The 18,339-nt window shown below is 45.8% G+C and overlaps 1 long non-coding RNA gene across 2 annotated transcripts in view; it reads right to left on the bottom strand.

The window, feature by feature from the left end:
* Positions 1–2,652: 2,652 nt before the first annotated feature.
* Positions 2,653–18,339, bottom strand: part of LOC100353408 (CDC42 small effector protein 2) — a 103,305-nt gene continuing 87,618 nt past the window's right edge. The window contains exons 3-5 of one of the 2 annotated variants that reach the window (XR_007918940.3): positions 9,327–9,428; positions 5,278–5,392; positions 2,653–4,890 (exon numbers count right to left, since the gene is read on the bottom strand). This is a non-coding gene — a long non-coding RNA (CDC42 small effector protein 2). The remainder of the gene's footprint in view (positions 4,891–5,277; positions 5,393–9,326; positions 9,429–18,339) is intronic. The other variant, XR_007918941.3, reaches the window with a different exon arrangement.

Here is an 18,339-nt window from a genome sequence, read left to right as displayed (position 1 = left end):
CCGCTGAAGGCTGGTAAATGAAAAATGCAGACATAAAGGAGATCATTAAGCGCTTACGTCACCCTATTGAATGGCAGAGGTTTCCCCTCTGCTGCTTGACTCTGCAACTGCCCTGAACTGCCGGGGCTGGGCCCTGCCAAAACCAAGGGCCAGGAGTTCCACTCTGGGGCCCTCTGTGGCCGGCAGTAGTGCAAGGCCTTCCCGGGGTGTGCATTTAGCAAGACGCTGGATCAAAAGCAGAGCTGGGATTCGAACTGGGTACTCAGTAACAGGCAAGCCGCAGCCCTGCTGCTCTGCCAAATGCCTTCCCCTCCCCCCACCCTCCTGGAAGCATTTTCCTTGCTTTCTTTTCTTGGTCTGGCCCCGAACCCTCTGGCCCTTGTCCCTCCCATCCCTCATTACTTACAGGATGGTTTCTTCCTCAGCTACCGGATCACATTTGTCCCTTCAGAATACAGGTTGGAGAGAGGAGAACGGACTGTTTGCTTGTTTGCGGTTTGCAGGAGCGGCTGACCTGTGGAGCCCCGTGAGCGAAGGTGCGTGTGGTGCAGGGAAGATGTGGCTGCAGCCACAGAGGAACGCCTGTCTCCTGGACAGAACTCAGCAGCAACAATCGGAGGTCAAACCTCCACACGCTTGTGAAAACTGTTTACAGGGTAAAATGTTTATGGCCTTGACAAAAAGTAGTCTAACAGTCTGTACCCCTGCTGAGACATGAGTGAAACGTGCAACACTGGTTTTTAAAGAAAGAAACAGCAGCAGTGGTGCTGGCAGACAGGGCACACTGCTCAGGGGCGTGGCAGCAGGCGGGAGACTGGGGACGTGCAGCCCAGAGGCAGAGCGCACGCGCTGGAGACACACACGGCCACGTGGAGGCCACATAGGCTTAGATAACTGAAGGCAGGGGAGGTACTAGAGATTCTGAAGGAGGTATCTATCTAGTACCTATCTAGCAATGCTTGCTGGACCAGGGCGGGCTCTCAGCAGTTACGTGCCTGAAATGCTGAACAGTGAGCCCCAGTGAGCTGCGCAAGCCCTAAGCAGCACTGGAGCGGAGTTCACGTGAGAACGAAGCTGGGCGTGGAGCTGAGCACTCCCTCCTCCCGTGACGAAAGGCACCAGGATCGCATTCTGCACACTTGCTCCTAAGGTCACCGATTAAACACCTGACTGTCGTCTTCAGAGACGACAGTAAATGCTTCCAGTAAATGCTAAGATTTTTTTTTGTCCCGGGCAGGCCTAACGAAGGCCAGGACAGGAATGAACAGGATGATGCTTTAGGTCACAAGAGGCCCAGGGGCTGCAGACACCTGAGGGACAGGATTATTTAAAAACAAAAAAAAAAAAGCATAACCTGGAACAGAAAAACAGTTCAAGGGAAAAACATGAACCGTCAGATAAAGGCGATATCCAATGGTTGTCGTTGTCTTCACTGGACCACCTTGGAGACAACACAGGGTAGAATTTCATTCCGTTTCTTCCCAGGTGACCAAAGCATTCAGTAGAGGGCGTATCACTTGTAGGCACTTTGACTACACTTTTTTTTTCTTTTTGACAGGCAGAGTGGACAGTGAGAGAGAGAGAAAGGTCTTCCTTTGCCGTTGGTTCACCCTCCAATGGCCGCCACGGCCAGCGCACCGCGCTTATCCGAAGGCAGGAGCCAGGTACTTCTCCTGGTCTCCCATGGGGTGCAGGGCCCAAGGACTTGGGCCTTCCTCCACTGCACTCCCTGGCCACAGCAGAGAGCTGGCCTGGAAGAGGGGCAACTGGGACAGAATCCGGTGCCCCGACCGGGACTAGAACCCGGTATGCCAGTGTCGCTAGGCAGAGGATTAGCCTAGTGAGCCGCGGCTCCGGCCTTCGACTACACTTTCATGGATGTGTCTTTGTGTATGTCCTTCAAAAGCAGAAACTCAGAATACAGGTCCATTTCTGTAGCTTTGAAAGGCTGCCAAAGACCTCCCACCCAGCGGTTTACTCCCAAGCTGTGCACAGCATTCAGGCGTGGCCAAGCCGGGAACCTGAGTCCCTGGGAAGCTGGGACTGGGACTTGCACCTGTGGACAGCCCCAGCATCAGCCTAACTGCAGATCCTTACTAGGATCGTTAGAAATCATTGTCAACAACGGATTTTAAGCCAGTTTCCTTGTAGAGTCTTTGACAGGGAGTGAGGACAGAAGTCACCGGAACTTCCCGAAACTCTCTTCCCTAATTTTCTCACGGACCCATGCGCATGGCCCTGTGCAGTGAGGTCTGTGGTCTGTGCGAGGTGGGAGTGCCGACAGCAGATGTTCTTCTAACCCTTGGTTAGCTGTGACGTCTTAGCCATGGGGCTGTCCTGGAATCACATGATGCGTAGCAGCCCACGGCTCCCCTTCCTCAAGCTGTGACAACCAGAAATGTCTACTGACAGTGCCACATGTTCCTTGGGGTGTAAAATCACTCTGTAAGGGAGTCACCCTGAATCTGCTGAATACAAAAGTAATTTAACAGGTTAAAGAAAAATAAAAAACCCAGGCATGAATCAAACCTCTCTAAGTACATATTAAATTGAAACCCTCTTTTAACATGAAAAGCATGCTGAAAAGGTGCTATATGTGGATCCCTTAAACAGAAATGGAAGATTATTCAGAGAAAAGAAAACAAAACAGGATTGGAAGAAAACATTTATTGAATCAAAATCAATACTTTCTTTTAATATCTATAAGCCAACACTGAACTCACTTTATTCAAGAATGAACACAATGTACAAAAAAAGTATGCTTATATTATAAAAATATGTCAATTTTATCTTCTGGGTGCTAAGCAGAAGTCATTTTAAACAAAATCAAGGCAAACTTTTCTCTAATGAAACTGCTATAATTTAGTAACACGAGTGAAAGCGGATGCTGCCCCAATCCGTGGGATCACTCTTCGTCCCGCTCCCCTCGCCTGAGCAGCTGTTAGCAAAGTACTGACAGCGTCGTGAACCTCGAGCCGGACCTCCGTTGATTAAATTATCTTCGATTCAGAGAGGTGTTGCTAAAGGGAGCAATGCCTCCTGGGAACCATGGCCCCACGTGTGAACGGGGTTAGCCGCCTCCCTGAATAATGGCACGGGCTGCTCTACAGGGGTCGTCCCTGGGCCTGTGGGGTTACGGCAGCTGCACCACAGCAAAAGGCTGAAGCGCCCAGCCCAGGGTTCACCGTGAAACACTCTTGCGCTGCCGGCACGCACTGCTCCTTGGAGAAGCCGCAAACATAGCGATGAGAATAAAGAATAAAATAAACCAGGAGCTGGGCGAAGGACAACGGCTCCTGATCCTCTTGTTTCAGGAGCAAAATGACAGGCACAACAAGTCACAACTGAAGTAGACAATCATTTCAGTGCTCATAATGCCAAAAACCCTCATCTGTCAGAGAGCTCACACCAGCAGTGCAGCTGGGCAGATCCCAGGATGCACCATGAATTAATGACAGCAGAGGAAGTGAGGTTTAGAAGTTGTTAAACTGCTTATTTCTGAAGAGTCCAATGTTTTGCCTTGACAGATTGTTTCTCTGTGCTTGGAACTGGCAGGTAGGAAGGCTCAACATGGCAAAACACAAGGATGGAGTACGCTGGTGCTCTACTCTGGGAAGATGCGGAGGAGAAATGCATTCATGTTTTGCCTGCGTCAACCTGACACTCCGCTCAGGCAGCGTTTCGCCAGCACCTGGGACTAAGGTAAGTGAAAGCAGAGGGCAACGGTTCCTCAATAGCACTGCATGAAACGTTAATCCTACCAAATACCGTGGGATAGGCCTAAATCGGACCTGGGGTTTAAGCAGAACACAAACCACTGACTGGGGCGTAACAATACTCTGGTGTAGAAAAAGAAACATTTACAGAAGTATCTGAAATACACAAAATCAGCAAAGGATAAATATATTTTGGAACCTGAGCCAAGGCTGTTTTCCCTGGCAGTGGTTCAGCCAGGTCAGTGTGCTGTTCTTGCCGACTTCCATGGCCTGCAAAACATGTACACTTCAGAGAGGCCTGGCGGAGTGCACTGGCCACAGCGCCACACACTGGACAGCGTCGTATTAAACGTAACTGAACAGGTAAAGGGAGACGCGTACACAGAGCAGTGAAGATGCTCAGAATCAGACTGGCGGAGCAGACTGCCCCACACGCAGATACAGAACCACACCTTTTCGCATTCACAGGTCCTGGCGCTCAGATAAATACCCTGACCATTTACAACAGACGAATGCTGTCAGAACGCTAGCGTTGCTTTTACTGCAATTCCAACCAGACGCCACGCTGCGCCTCCACACTGGGCTGCGAGGTGCTGTAGCAGCAGCAGCATCACTAACCCAGAGCAGCGAGGACCCTTCAGCGCTGCATCCTGAGGGCTCCCAGCGAAGCGCCTGCAGAAAGCACACACAGCCCTAGTCTGTCGACGTTTCAGATAAAAAGGTCACGCCTGTGGGTCCCACCCCTTGCAAGTATGCATCCGTGGTGACAAGTTAGCAAATAACAGTGTGTCCCTGCTTACTGGGAAAATGCTAAGGCAGAGGGGGTGGAAGTGAAAGAACAATGTTTAAAATGGAGAAGAACTACAAAATGGTGTTCGCATTCACAAAGAAAAATCATGCTGCGGTCAGATCCACACTGATTAAACTGGGAAATCCAGCTACAACCCCAGAGCTCTGTCCAGGAGTCCAAAGGCATGCACGGCAGCTGAAGGGAATGCAGGGCTCGGCTGACAGAATCTTCTTGAAGCAAAACAGTAACATCTCAGCGGAGGAATCACAAGGAGGTGAACAAGCTGTCATCACACTTCTTGTTTGTAATTAAAAATAAGAGAAATGCAATCACAAGACCAAATTTAGAGAATAGTGGACAAAAAATATAGAAATTCACAATAACCTACAAACCAAAAGAAAAAAAATCAAATTACTTTCATATTCTCAGGGTTTATCATTTTAGAAAGTAGCCTTTTAATTTGTAATGTAAGAGTTCTAAATAGTACGCTGTTAACTACAGAACTACTCATGAGACAGTGCCCGTGTTCCCAGTCATAACTGCACTGCTGTTTAAAGGACACAGAAAGCAAAGCCACCTCCCCTTCCGGACATCTCAAAGGTTTTCAACTTCGTTAAAAAACACAATTTAACACTGACACGCCAACTCCTGTAACTACCTAGGACATTCCCTTGAAACACACTCAGCCAACTAAAATATTTTTGCCTTCCCCAGCGCTCCATGAAGGCTGGTGGCGCCTATGCGGGGGCCTCATCCGCCCCAGGTACTCACGGGGAGGGAAGCACGGCTATCCTGCCTTCGTGTCCACCAGCTGCATCTGCACGTTGGCAGACATGCCCCCGCCATAGCCGCCCTTGGACTGCATTTGGTTCTGAATGGAGCTAACCTAAAAATAAAGCAAATGAAAATGAGGTGCAAGGTTCCGTACAACTGAAGTGATCCTTCTGGTACCGTCTTAGCTGGTGTTTTCAGAAGGACAACTTTGGGAAACAGTAATAATCCCATAAACAGATTTCCAGTTTAAAAGGCAAATGATGAGACTGGTCACTTTAAATAACTGCAATCAACTTAAGACATCTCATAGTTGATACCTTAATTACTTAGAATAAAATCAGAACGAACAGAAACTGGACCAGCAAACGTAAGTCTTACCATCTTAATTAATACAGCCTCACAAAGTTACCAAAAAAATTCAAGTCCAAGAATCCAAAGACAGATCACAGTCCAAGTTTGTTAACACTGTTGTAAGTAGGCGAACTATTTGTCCTCTTTGCATAGCAGGCTTCTTATCTGCTCACTTTGACAAAGTCATCTGGAAGCAGAATCAAGGAGTCCAGCTAGACAGCTGGAAAGCAGTGACTAGCAGTAGCGTCTCGGAAGCGACGAGCACCACGGAGCAGGAGCCGTCACTCTGGGGGAGTAATGCGTGGCCTCAGCTCCCAGGCCAGCACACTCCACAGTCCACTCATCAACACTAAATGAGCACTTCCTGTGATACAAAGCAGGCCATGCCTGCTTCTTGGTGACCCTAAGGGAGTGCATTACGTTTAAAGAAGGAAAATGCCTGCCTGCGTTTGTGTTGCAATAAGGCAGGTTAAATATGTGCTAACAGAAGATACTAGCAAAATATAAAATGCAGTGGGACATCTAATATACAAGAAAAATACCTGAAATCTATAAGCCTGTTTTTTTTTTTTTAATAGATTTTATTTGAGAGGTAGAGTTACAGACAGTGAGAGGGACAGACAGAAAGGTCCTCCCTCCATCGGTTCACTCCCCAAATGGCCGCAACAGCTGGAACTGTGCTGATCTGAAGCCAGGAGCTTCCTCTAGGTCTGCCATGTGGCTGCAGGGACCCAAGCACTTGGGTCATCAACCGGCACCCATATGAGATGCCAGCGCAGCAAGTGCAGGATTAACCCATGGCACCAGCCCCTCAGGCTTGTTTTTAAAAAACAGGATCTCTGGTTTTATGCCATTCTAAAAACTGAAGTATTCTTCCTCTAATCTTTCAGTGTTGAGACTCATTATCTCACTGTGACTGTGGATATATAGTATTCTGAGTTGTCTTGGGAGAACAATGTATTTGGTGGGGGGAGGGGTGGAATTACAAGTCTTCTGACCATCTAATAATACAGCTTAAGCAAAGCTATCTTCTGTGCATCGAGTCATGTCCATAATACTAGCTGCTCAGTCCTTAGCATATAAAAACTTAACAGAAATTACTTCTTTAGATAAATAGCATATCTATTTGTGGTTATTACTGCATAGGAGAACCTAATTGTATGAGTTAGGCTTCTGCGAGTAGGATTGAGACTTTTAGCAGACTCAACTGACTCAGCAGTTCCCTCCACAACAGCCTCAACTCAGCTCAGGTGGTGGAGACGGGGGAAAATGCCGAGTATTGCTTAGCAGACCACCAATTCATACATGAACTGACTACTACAAAACGACTGGGGGGCAGCGCTGTGGCGTAGTAGGCCAGAGCCTCCACCTGGGGCACCTGCTTCATTCCATGTGGACACTGGTTTGTGTCCTGGCTGCTCTTCCTCCAATCCAACTCTGTTAATGGCCTGCAGAGGACAGCTCCAGAGCTTGGGCCCCTACAACGGTGTGGGACACCCGGAAGAAACTCCTGGCTTCAGATTGGTCCAGCTCCAGCCATTGAGGCCATTTGGGGAGTGGACCAGCAGACGAAATACCTTTGGGAGACATATTAGTCTGGAAACAATGACATAACTTCCTAAAAAGTCAAGAGAAGGCTTCCTGGAGACTCGGAGCACAAGCCCCTTCTTGCTGGTCAACAGTCTCACAGTTCTCCCCTAGTGTAAGGCAGGCAAAGGAGTTATGCATACGACTGAGAGCCTTTCACTGAGACACGATGCAGAGGAGGAGTAATTCACATGTACATGAGCAAGATGTAAATTGCTACTTAACATCCAAACTAAACTTAATTCTTCCTGTATACTTTTAAAAATCTGAAGAAGAAAGTATCTGCTGCTAAGAAATTAAAATTCAACAAAACAAATTTGAAACAATTCATTCTAATTATACACCCCTAAGAACTTCAGAAGTTCATGAAAAAACGTGTGCAAAACACATTTTAAATCGGTGCATGGTTTTTCATAATATGTGCTTGTCCCATTAACTTCTTGAAGCCCCCTTGTATTATAATAACCACAGTGATTCGAGTAATACGGTCCTGTGTGATCTTTTCACTCTGTGATCCAGAAAACGAAGCTATCGAAACCAGTTTACACAAAAGCAGTCAAGTGAAACAAAGTACTCTTCCTACAGATTTAGAACAAACAAGCTGTTTCCTTTCCAGGAAGCCACAATGTCATTCCTTTGCTTACCTAGGAACTGGGGGGACAACTCTGTTGGCGGTATCCAGGATACTCACCTACCTATTTTAAAAGTCCCTGTTCTCCTGTGCTGTCTGGGGCCAAGGCTGCCTGGTCAGTGTGGGTCATAATTTGTGTTTCAAAGGCTTCTTGGCTTTCTGGTTCTGAACACTAGGGATCACCAAGGACCCATTCACTTTAGGCAAGGGGGAAAGAGGGCCGTATGCCTGTGGCTTCCTTAAGGGCAAAAGTGAGGCAACACCCAATGAGAACCCTCATTTGTGGCTTCTAATACTGCATTCTGATTTTCTCTTAAATGGTAGGGATTACAACAGTTTTGCTAAATAACTCTAAATCCTTGCACAATTCACTGAAATCTCTAATTACAACAAATATCAGATTGTCTATATTTTTAATTTTTCAAATTTTACTGCCCAAAACATCAAATTTTGCTGCCTTGCTCTAAGAGACATATATGAGAACTCAGAGTAAACTGGTAAACAATAAATACTCTAATGTTAGGTAGAAGGTAATATGTTATGAATGGAATGCAGTAAAAATGTTTGTAAAATCAGCTGTGGGGCTGGTCTTGTGGCACAGCAGGTAAAGTCACTGCCTACAACACCAGCTCATGTCTGGGCTGCTCCATTTCCAATCCAGCTTCCTGCAAATGGCCTGGAAAACAGCCTACATGTCTGCACTTTTGCCACCCACATGGGAGACCCACATAAAATGCTCCTGGCTCCAGCCTGGCCCAGCACTGCTTGTTATAGCCACCTGGGGAGTGAACCCCAATAGACAACTGTCTCTCTTTCAAACAAATAAATACTTTTTTAAAGATTATTTATTTGAAAGGCAACTTACAGTCAGAGAAAGAGAAACAGAGAGAGGAGAGAGTTATTCCATCCTCTGGTCCACTCCCCAAATGGCCGCAACAGCTAGGGCTGGGCCAGCCAGGAGCTTCTTCTGGGTCTCCCAAGTGGGTATTGCTTTCCCAGGCACATTAGCAGGGAGCTGGACCACAAGTGGAGCAGCAGGTCTTGATCTAGCACCCTTATGGGAAGCTGATGCTGCAGGCCACAGCTTTAACCCACTGAGCCACATGGCCAAAATACATAAATATATAAAGAAAAAAAAGTCAGCTGCCTGGCAAAAGTCCAACATTATTAAAAGGCTCATCTCTTGTTCCTTTTTGGTGAAGGCATGAGAATCAATGGAACTATCAACCTCCATTCTGAATTCATCCTTTTAAGTTTTAAATAATTTATTCAAGAGAAGGCCTGAAGAATTTAGTACCAAAACTAAATACATAAGTTGGCAAAGTAGGAGTGATGAGGTTTTTCATTTTTTCTCTCCTGGGCTCACTGTCTGTATTTCTATTCAATGTCTACACAGCCATTCCGCACTGTGTCTCCACAAACAGGCTTCCTACTCTGTGCCTCAAGGCTCTCGGTGCATGAGCATCAGCATACTCACTGAATTCATCCCACTGAACAGGTCTCCTGATCCTACGTGAGCCGTGTGTACAAAGTTGGTTGGCTCTCCAATCATACTTCGGTCGATCCGTCGTCGCCTTTTCTAAAATGTGGGGAACAATGTGTTGAGAAAATGATCTGACAAAAAAGTTACTCTGACAGATTTATAAACTGTGCATAAATGACTTTGCTTAATAGTACAATAAATTGATCAAGGACACAAAAATATCTAACTCTTGGACTAACACAATGACATCTTATGATAACCCACATATTTGTACAACCATTTAAGATTTCCTTTTTTTTTTTTAAGGACACAAGTATAAAATGATCATTAGTCTCCATTGTTAGTAAAAAAGCACACTGATCACAAGCTGACTTTATACCCAACTACCTCCAGGTCCATCTGCTATGCTGTCCTGTGGAGACTGTGCGATCTGGCCCTAATGTGTTCACTGTTGTTTGCTGCTCTTTCCTGGCTATGATGGGAACTCTGTTCAAACTCACCCAGCCTGGGGTTTGACTCTCAGAAATTCTGGGTGACTTTCTCAGGGTGCTCGTTCCCTGTTTCCCAGTGACTTCAGCAACCAGCAGTCCCTTTCCCACCAATATGTCCATGCACCTCACTGAACGCACCTCCTGACCCTGCTGTTCACTAAGCATGTGAGATTTTTCCACAGATACACGTTAATATCTTGGACCATCCCGAGTGTCCCATGACCCCTGAGAGACAATATTCTATTTGGGAGAGGGCCCAGGCATAGCCAGATTAGTGTCCTGAAACCAACTCTACCTCCCAGTTTCCCTTCCTCAACAGTACACTGCTACTGAAACAGCAGCTTGTCTCAAAACCAAGGCAAGTTATAAATTTGTGTAAAGCAGCTTTTAAACATAAAATTCTAATGTGCACATCTATTGGCGTGTTCACAAACCCTCAAATCTTATCAAGACAATCCCACATGGCAGAATTCTATAAAACCACACAAGCTAAAGGTGGAATGCAGGTTGGAGGCGATCAAAAGGTGAAGCCATTGTAGTTAACACAGTTATTGTTGTTGCTATGGTCATGATGGTAAAAGGCAATTGATTACTTTGATTCAACAGCAGAGAGGTAAAGAAGTGGATGAAACTGAAGAGGTGTTTAGGCTGGCGCCATGGCTCACTGGCTAATCTTCCACCTTGAGGCGCCGGCACACCGGGTTCTAGTCCCGGACGGGGCGCTGGATTCTGTCCCGGTTGCCCCTCTTCCAGGCCAGCTCTCTGCTGTGGCCAGGGAGTGCAGTGGAGGATGGTCCAAGTGCTTGGGCCCTGCACCCCATGGGAGACCAGGAGAAGCACCTGGCTCCTGCCATCGGATCAGCAGTGTGCCAGTCGCAGCGCACCGGCCGTGGCGGCCATTGGAGGGTGAACCAACGGCAAAGGAAGACCTTTCTCTCTGTCTCTCTCACTGTCCACTCTGCCTGCCAAAATAAATAAATAAATAAATAAAAGAGGTGTTTAGTGACTAAAATCACTATCTGTTCACTGGCTGCATTTGGGAACTGACAGGGCAGCAAGAGTTGAGGGGTGTGTACAGTCCTTGAGATCTGAGTAGAGAAAGTGAAGAACCCTGGACTAACAACACCAGAACAACACCAGGTTCTAGGCAGATGATTCTGTTTAAGACACACTGAATTTAAAGACATGCGAGAGATGTTCCCAAGAGGGCAAGGTGGATATAGGGAAGCAGGGTTCTCAAAGAGATTAAATGGGAAAGGAGTCCACATTTCAAAGGTTGAGTGGAGAATTAACTCTCCAAAGGAGGCCCCATAGACAGCCTGAAAGTCAGGAGGAGGTTCAAAGGTGTGTCACAGAGGGAGCAGGCAACAGAGTGGAGAAGCAGAGAACCAACAAGAGACAGGCCTTTCACTGGTTTCACACATGGACTCAAAGGGTACCTCAGTGAGCCCCAAGTCCATCAAGCAGGAAGACCCAAGAGTATCTAGACAACTCTAGAGGGAAGTCCACCTCTGGACAGGAAGAAGAGCAGCAGCTGAAGAGAGAACAGGGAGTGAAGGCAATGGTTTCCCTTTACGATGGGGAGACTTGACCTCCTGTTTCTGATGGGAAATATCCAGGGAAAGAGGTAAAGAAAAAGGATTGCCAGTGGTAAAAGGTTCCAGAGAAGGCAGGTCACAGGTCAAGGGGTTCTTGTGACATCTGTCACAACACTCCTAAAGAACCAAAGACGGACACTCAGAATAAGTGAATACTAACATACGCAAACCTGTTTCCAGGCACACTATGGACATTTAAGAAATGACTGTGTGTGCACACGTGTGTTACATTTAGAATTCAAGACAGACACACGATTTACATCATGTGCAAACCAGGGGAATCCCAGCGTCAGGCCTCTGCAGAGAAAAACAGGAAATGGTGCACTTGGCACTGCTGTCAGCAGCACAGCCACTGAGCTTCCTGGAAACGCGCTGTACTCACTAAGGGGGACCTTTAACACTGTCCAACTTCAAATTCTGCCATCCTTAAAATACTAACTTTTACTCTGCCCAAGGTCAAGAACTAGGGTATGCAGACATGAGTGGTTGTGCTGATGTGGAGGCAATTAAACAAACCATCTCTTCCACAACATATCTGCATGCGTTTCAACAAGCACATTATTAAAGATAATGAAGTAATCATTTAGAGCAGGCCCGCGGAGAAGGAAATGACAGGGCTACTTTAAAAGGAGTTGCTATACTGTGAACACTGTTTGTATCCCGATATGGACAAACCAACCTTACATATACACTTTTTTGTCAATGGAGAAATTTTAAAACTGGGTATTAGATGATTATTTTGGGGTAGGATAACACTGTTATAAACAAAGACGTCTTGGGTGAGTCTCAGAATAATGAAGTAGAGTCAAAGACACAGCAATACAAAAAGGTACATACTCTGACTCCAATGCAAACTAATGTATGCTGACAGAAAGCCATCGGCGGTTCCCAGGGGAAGGGTTCCCACACAGACACCTGAAGAACTTTCAGGGGTGGTCAAAATATCCACAATCTGAGCCGCGCTGAAGGTTCCAGTGATATATGCCACAAATGAAACCGTGCACTTTAAAACATGCCATTCACAGTGTATCACTTATACCTCATCAAAGCTGCTTTATAAAAAAAAAAAATTGAAATATTTCAGGGTGAAATGTGATGTCGATCATTTCCTTTCAAAGTGTCTGGGTGAGGAGGCAGTTAGAGCTAGCGTGAAATGGCCCCTGTAACTGCTGAAGCCAGGACTACACGTAAGTTGAGGGACCGTGGAGGTCTTTGCCTACAGCAATACTGTAAAAACTGTGTTACTTCATGTAGCTTCCTCCTACTCCTCCTATGTCACATAAAAAACTGTGTACTGTATTACAGTAAAAGTGGAGACACCATTATGAGTAACAAACATCTGTAATGTATCATTTCATGTCTGATTCCTACGAGAACTTAATATTGTTCTCATTCTTTCTCATGCCCTGGTACTTCACAAGTTAACTCCTTATTCTTCTCTTGTCTTCCTCCTGTATCTGTTACAAGACATTGTGCTCACAGTACTTTCAGTTTTTAGAAAATGGGTTGCGCATCTGGCATCGAATATGCCACCTGGGATGTCAAATGCCTGTGTCAGAATGCCTGGTTCTAGCCTCAGCTGTTGTGGGCATTTGGGGAATCAATCAGTGGATGGAAGATCTCCCTCTGCCTTTCAATATGCAAAAACACACACCCCACACGAGTTACCATTTAACATCAGGCTAGCTCCAACGCCATTATAGAGTAACACTGCGACTCATATACAACACACACACACTTCTCTGAAAATAACACAGAACAGCAGACATAAACAGATGCAGCGGCAGTGCGTTCAGTATTTCTGTGTCATTTCTCTACAATTCTCTCAGCTGTGTCCTTCCCCGACTGTCAGTTTTAGTCTGAGGCTGTAGCAACAGAGCTGTAGCCAGTCTAAGTCTTCTGTATGTGTACAGTGGCAAACAGAGGCCTTGCTCTTCATTAAAAGAATATTTTCCTGAGATGTCCAGAGAGCTTCTTCAGGCCTCTCTATAAGGTTTCTACCCTCTTTCTTGAATGAAGCCCTCTCACTGGTAGAATGACTTGCATGGGCCAAGCTCCTGAACTCAACGCTGAAGGAGATGAGATTCCCCCTCCAAGCTCAACAAAGAGCCTGATCGAGGACCACAGCTGTGTGGATGCTACATAACAGATGTGATCACGGTGATAATGTCCATCAAGACAAATGCCTGCTTAAAAATCACTGGGAAAGGGGCTGGCACTGTGGTGCAGTGGTAAAGCTGCCTCCTGTGGTGCTAACGTCCTATTTGGGCACCGTTTGGAGTCCTAACTGCTCCACTTTTGATCCAGCTCCTTGCTATGGCCTGGGAAAGCAGCGGAGGATGGCCCGAGTGCTTGGGCCCTTGTACCCACATGAGAGATCCAGAAGTTGTTCCTGGCTCCTGGCTTTGGATCTGGCCCAGCCCTGGCTGTTGCGGCAATTTGGGGAGTGAACCAACAGATAAAAGATCTGTCTCTCTCTCTCTCTAACTTTGCCTTTCAAATAAATATATAAATCTAAAAAAAAGTCATTTGGCAATATTTATTTTCAAGACTTGGAATGTAAGATTCAGAGAAAGGACTATTCTGAGATGGGTCTTCCAGGACATGTCCCATTGGTAACTGCAGACTGCTGACTACTAGGTCTACCTTCTCTTAGTGAGACATCAGACTGCATTTTCGACTGCTTGCTGCACACCACCATGCCACTGTTGACAGGATTTTCAAACGTCCTGCTCAAAATGGAATGTATACTCTTACTTCTGTAACCCGTTCCTCCTCTTTATGCCCTATCTTGCTAACAACATTACCAGAACTACAAGCAGCTTACCAGGGCATCCCACTCTGCCTCTCTCAGTGCCAGCTCTTCAGCATCCTGGTCCTTAAGTACTCTGCACCTTCACTCTCCCCATTCCCATGTGGCCTTATTTCAAGCTCCCCTCACCTCTCACCTAGATGGCTGAAGCAGTTTCTGATTTCTTCCAGCTTTACAAAGTTCTTTTCCTTGCTCATCCTGTATCTACATCTCCCTCTCCAATATAACAATATGATCATGTCATTCACCATTTCCAAGCACCTCAGTGACTTTTCAAAACTAGGATATATTCAAAACTTCACAGCACGTAACAATCCCTTTATCTCTTCAGGACGGTCTTTTACTACTTCCTTGCACTGTAAGCTTGCCTTTGCTACACACACTTCTCCACTTATGCCGTGCCCTCTCACTTCTGTACCCGTACCTGGAGGAATCTTACTACTTTATCTCCTCTAGGCTGGTGCTCCCAGAGAGCCTTGTGTCCACCTCCAGTGCCTGCTGGTAGCTGTACTCCTTCAGAAAGAGTGCATACAAAACTGGTGTTCACAAGGGCCACCACCATATGTGACACGTGGCAATTTATCAGTCAATTTTTGAATACATGTATAAACTTAAACATACAGCTTTTTAAGCCTTAATTTTTCAAACATATTTTTGTAGCAATATCATTACCCAGACTTCCTTTACATCTATAGATTAATAAAATTTAACTCCTAAAACACAGTAATCACTCAATCACTTAACAGTTAAGACTTCCTCTAAGACTATTCCCAAGGCAGCTTATGTACAGACATACACTACTGAGGAACAAATGAAGGTCTGGTCCCAGGGGGTTCACGGCCAAGGGAAGAGCACAGCATGGTGCTGCTGAGATGGTTCTAGAAGCAGACATACATGGCAAAGGAAGAGAATGGAAACAGCTGGATTTTGGGCAGCGGGACAATAGTGAATACTTTCAGGGTACAAGACAGTACTCCCTTACACCAATTTGGCCTGAATAAATGAAGGGTTCAAAGATAAACCAACTGGCCTTGGTGACCTAGAGAAACTCAGCTCAGCCGTGCAGCAGACTCTCCCATCTGTGAATCACATAAAATAAGATCAAAACTTCCAAACTGTGTTATCGAAGTATCGCAGCAAACACCCAGAGACTTCGCCAGGGATTTTCATTTCGAGGGAAACACGCAGACCTGCCTTATATGATACTATGGGAACTACAAGCTTGAGATAATTCCCCATTTCAACACATTAACATGCATTCTTCTTCAGTGGTGCATCTCTGGGAAGCTGGGCTGTCAGTGGTTGCTGTGAAAAGTAAGCACTGTGCCCCAGTTCTTGAGGAGGTGGAAGAGAGGGTGGTAGTGGTCACTTTTGACCCGGTGGTCTGAGAAGATGTATGATGCCCGGCAGGCACAAATACCCCCTAAGTAACTGTGGTTATTTTACAATGAAATGTCCATGTTATTTTCTCAAATGACAACAGAGTTACGACACAATTTCTAAGTTGTGTGGGCCAAATTACTTAATAAATATATCTGTACAATATTTTTCTTGGCACTGGAGCCCTGTGGAAAAAATTCCTGAGTTAAGGGCACTGAAAACAAAGCTTTGGAGCCTCTGAAATAAACTTAAGTTAGTTTTTTGAAACAGTGATAGCGTAATTAGGTACCAGGCATTTCTAAAGCAATTGCTAGTTTTTAGATGATGCCATGGACAGTGACTCCCTGTGTGTATGAGCTGAGTCTGAATTCCTGCCCATTGTCCGTGCACTGCACACAACAGATGAAGACATTTTATAATACAAAGGATCTTCATTAACATAAAAAATGCAAACACTTTGCATGGGAGTGGTGTCAACAAGCTACAGGAAATGCTCTCACTCCAAACCTTTTTAAAGGTCTGAGCACTTAGTGCAATAATTGAAATGTATGTTCTATGCACTAACAACATTGCATTATGATTTATTTGCTTACAGTTTAGCTTTCTACATTTCTAAGAGTTCTGTGACAGCTGTGCCTGACACAGAAAACAATAAATGGCTGTTGAATGAATAAAAGGCTTTAAACAAAACAATGTCAGCTCAGTTCTCTGAAAACCTTGTCCTATTCAATATTATGACCAAATATTTCTCAAGAACCTATTATATACAGATGAGGTATTGCCAATTATAACAGAGTTTCCAATTCAGCAAAAAATCACTTATCTGCTGCCTTGATTCTCTCTGCTTCATAGAAACTGCAGCACTACTTTAGTTTTATACTGGGTAGACCCGTTCACAGTTCTCCACGCTCAGTGCACACCAGAATCCTGGGAAGGTTCTTTACAATGGAGGTTGCTGAGCTTACACACAGTATTTCAGGTTGGGATGGGCTGGGTTTTTTTAGTAGCAAAATGGAAGTTTAGGGTATTCTAGACCTACAACGAGTTACACATTTTTTACAGTTCTTAAAAGATTTGAGGCAACTTTAATACTTCTACCAGAGTTGACAGATACTCAACTAACCATCTGAGACTTCACTTCTACGCTTCTGTAGAAACAGACCCAGTTCTTTCCAGTGGACAGATGCCACTTCTTCCTGCACACTTTGTTTCTTTTGGATACAGCAGGCTCCCTCATCTCCTTTGGGGAAACCAGTTCTTCCAACCCCAACTGTATGATTTTTACAGGCTGCCTACCACAACAGTCCAAACAGTGACCACAGGAGTATGCCTACACACAGAGGAAGCCAGATTTCTTCCCGGGGAAGGCCTCAAGCAGGAAGAAGCCTCACTAAAACCAGGAGGATGAATCTGGAGCTCAGGGCAACCAGCCTGCAGTCACAAAGTAAAATGCCAATGTGCAAAGAATCAGGAGGCAGAGGAGCAGGCAGTTAGCAAAGCGATCAAGACCCTGCTTTGGACACCCACATTCAATAACAGGGTGCTTGGATTCGACTGTCAGCTCTGCTGCCAGTTCCAAGTTCCTGCAAACATGCACACTGCAAAGCAACAGGTGATGGGGCAGGCAGTTGGGGCCCTAACATCCACATGGGAAGCCTTGACTGAGTTCCTGACTCCAGGCTTCAGCCTGGTCCAAAGCTGGCTGTTGCAGGCATGTGGGGAGTAAAAATGGACAATTTCTATCTTTCAAATACAAAGAAAATGAATATGTTAAAATTGCTTAAACAAGATACTTATTAAAAAAAAAAAAAAAGAGAGAGAGAAGAAACAAGAGAAGAGAGCCTTAACAATGTACCATGTACCGGATCTGACTTTCCTGTGGGTGGCATTATGAGCTGATAAAATCACCCGTGCAATCTGTTTTCCGATATTGTAACCTGATTAATGTTAAGAGACAAATGGGGGCCGGCGCTGCAGCTCAGTAGGCTAATCCTCCACCTTGCGCTGCCGGCACACCGGGTTCTAGTGCCAGTCGGGGCACCGGATTCTGTCCCGGTTGCCCCTCTTCCAGGCCAGCTCTCTGCTGTGGCCAGGGAGTGCAGTGGAGTGCACCCCATGGGAGACCAGGAGAAGTACCTGGCTCCTGCCTTCGGATCAGCGCGGTGCGCTGGCCGCAGCGCACCGGCTGCGGCGGCCATTGGAGGGTGAACCAACGGCAAAGGAAGACCTTTCTCTCTGTCTCTCTCACTGTCCACTCTGCCTGTCAAAAAAAAAAAAAAAAAAAAGACAAATGGGAGAAAAATGAGAAATAAGGTACTAAAGAAATTAAAAACCAAGACAAAAACTCATTTTTCAATAAATGAGTTGCCTGCTTTGGATTCCAAATTCTCATATTTAGGTCAAAACTGACTACTATTACTAAACCTTTTCCATACAGCAACTTGTACTGTATCTTCTCAGGGAAAAATAAGTGACATTCTACGAAATCTGGCTTCCTGAGCTTCACCACTCTGGAAAGCGAACTGTGGTCCTCAAGTGGCAAGGTTTATTTAAGGACCCACCTCCTGGGAGCGGTACTGTGGCAGCGTGGATTAACCCTCTGCCTGTGGTGCTGGCATCCTGTATGGGTGCTAGTTCCAGTCCTGGCTGCTCCACTTCCAATCCAGCTCTCTACTATGGCCTGGGAAAGCAGTAGAAGACGGCCCAAGTCCTTGGGCCCCTGCACC

This window comes from Oryctolagus cuniculus, chromosome 6 (assembly GCF_051225735.1).
Source record: "Oryctolagus cuniculus isolate XC-2025 breed Fujian yellow rabbit chromosome 6, ASM5122573v1, whole genome shotgun sequence".
Classification (NCBI taxonomy): domain Eukaryota; kingdom Metazoa; phylum Chordata; class Mammalia; order Lagomorpha; family Leporidae; genus Oryctolagus; species Oryctolagus cuniculus.
This window is presented reverse-complemented; position numbering and strand designations above follow the sequence as displayed.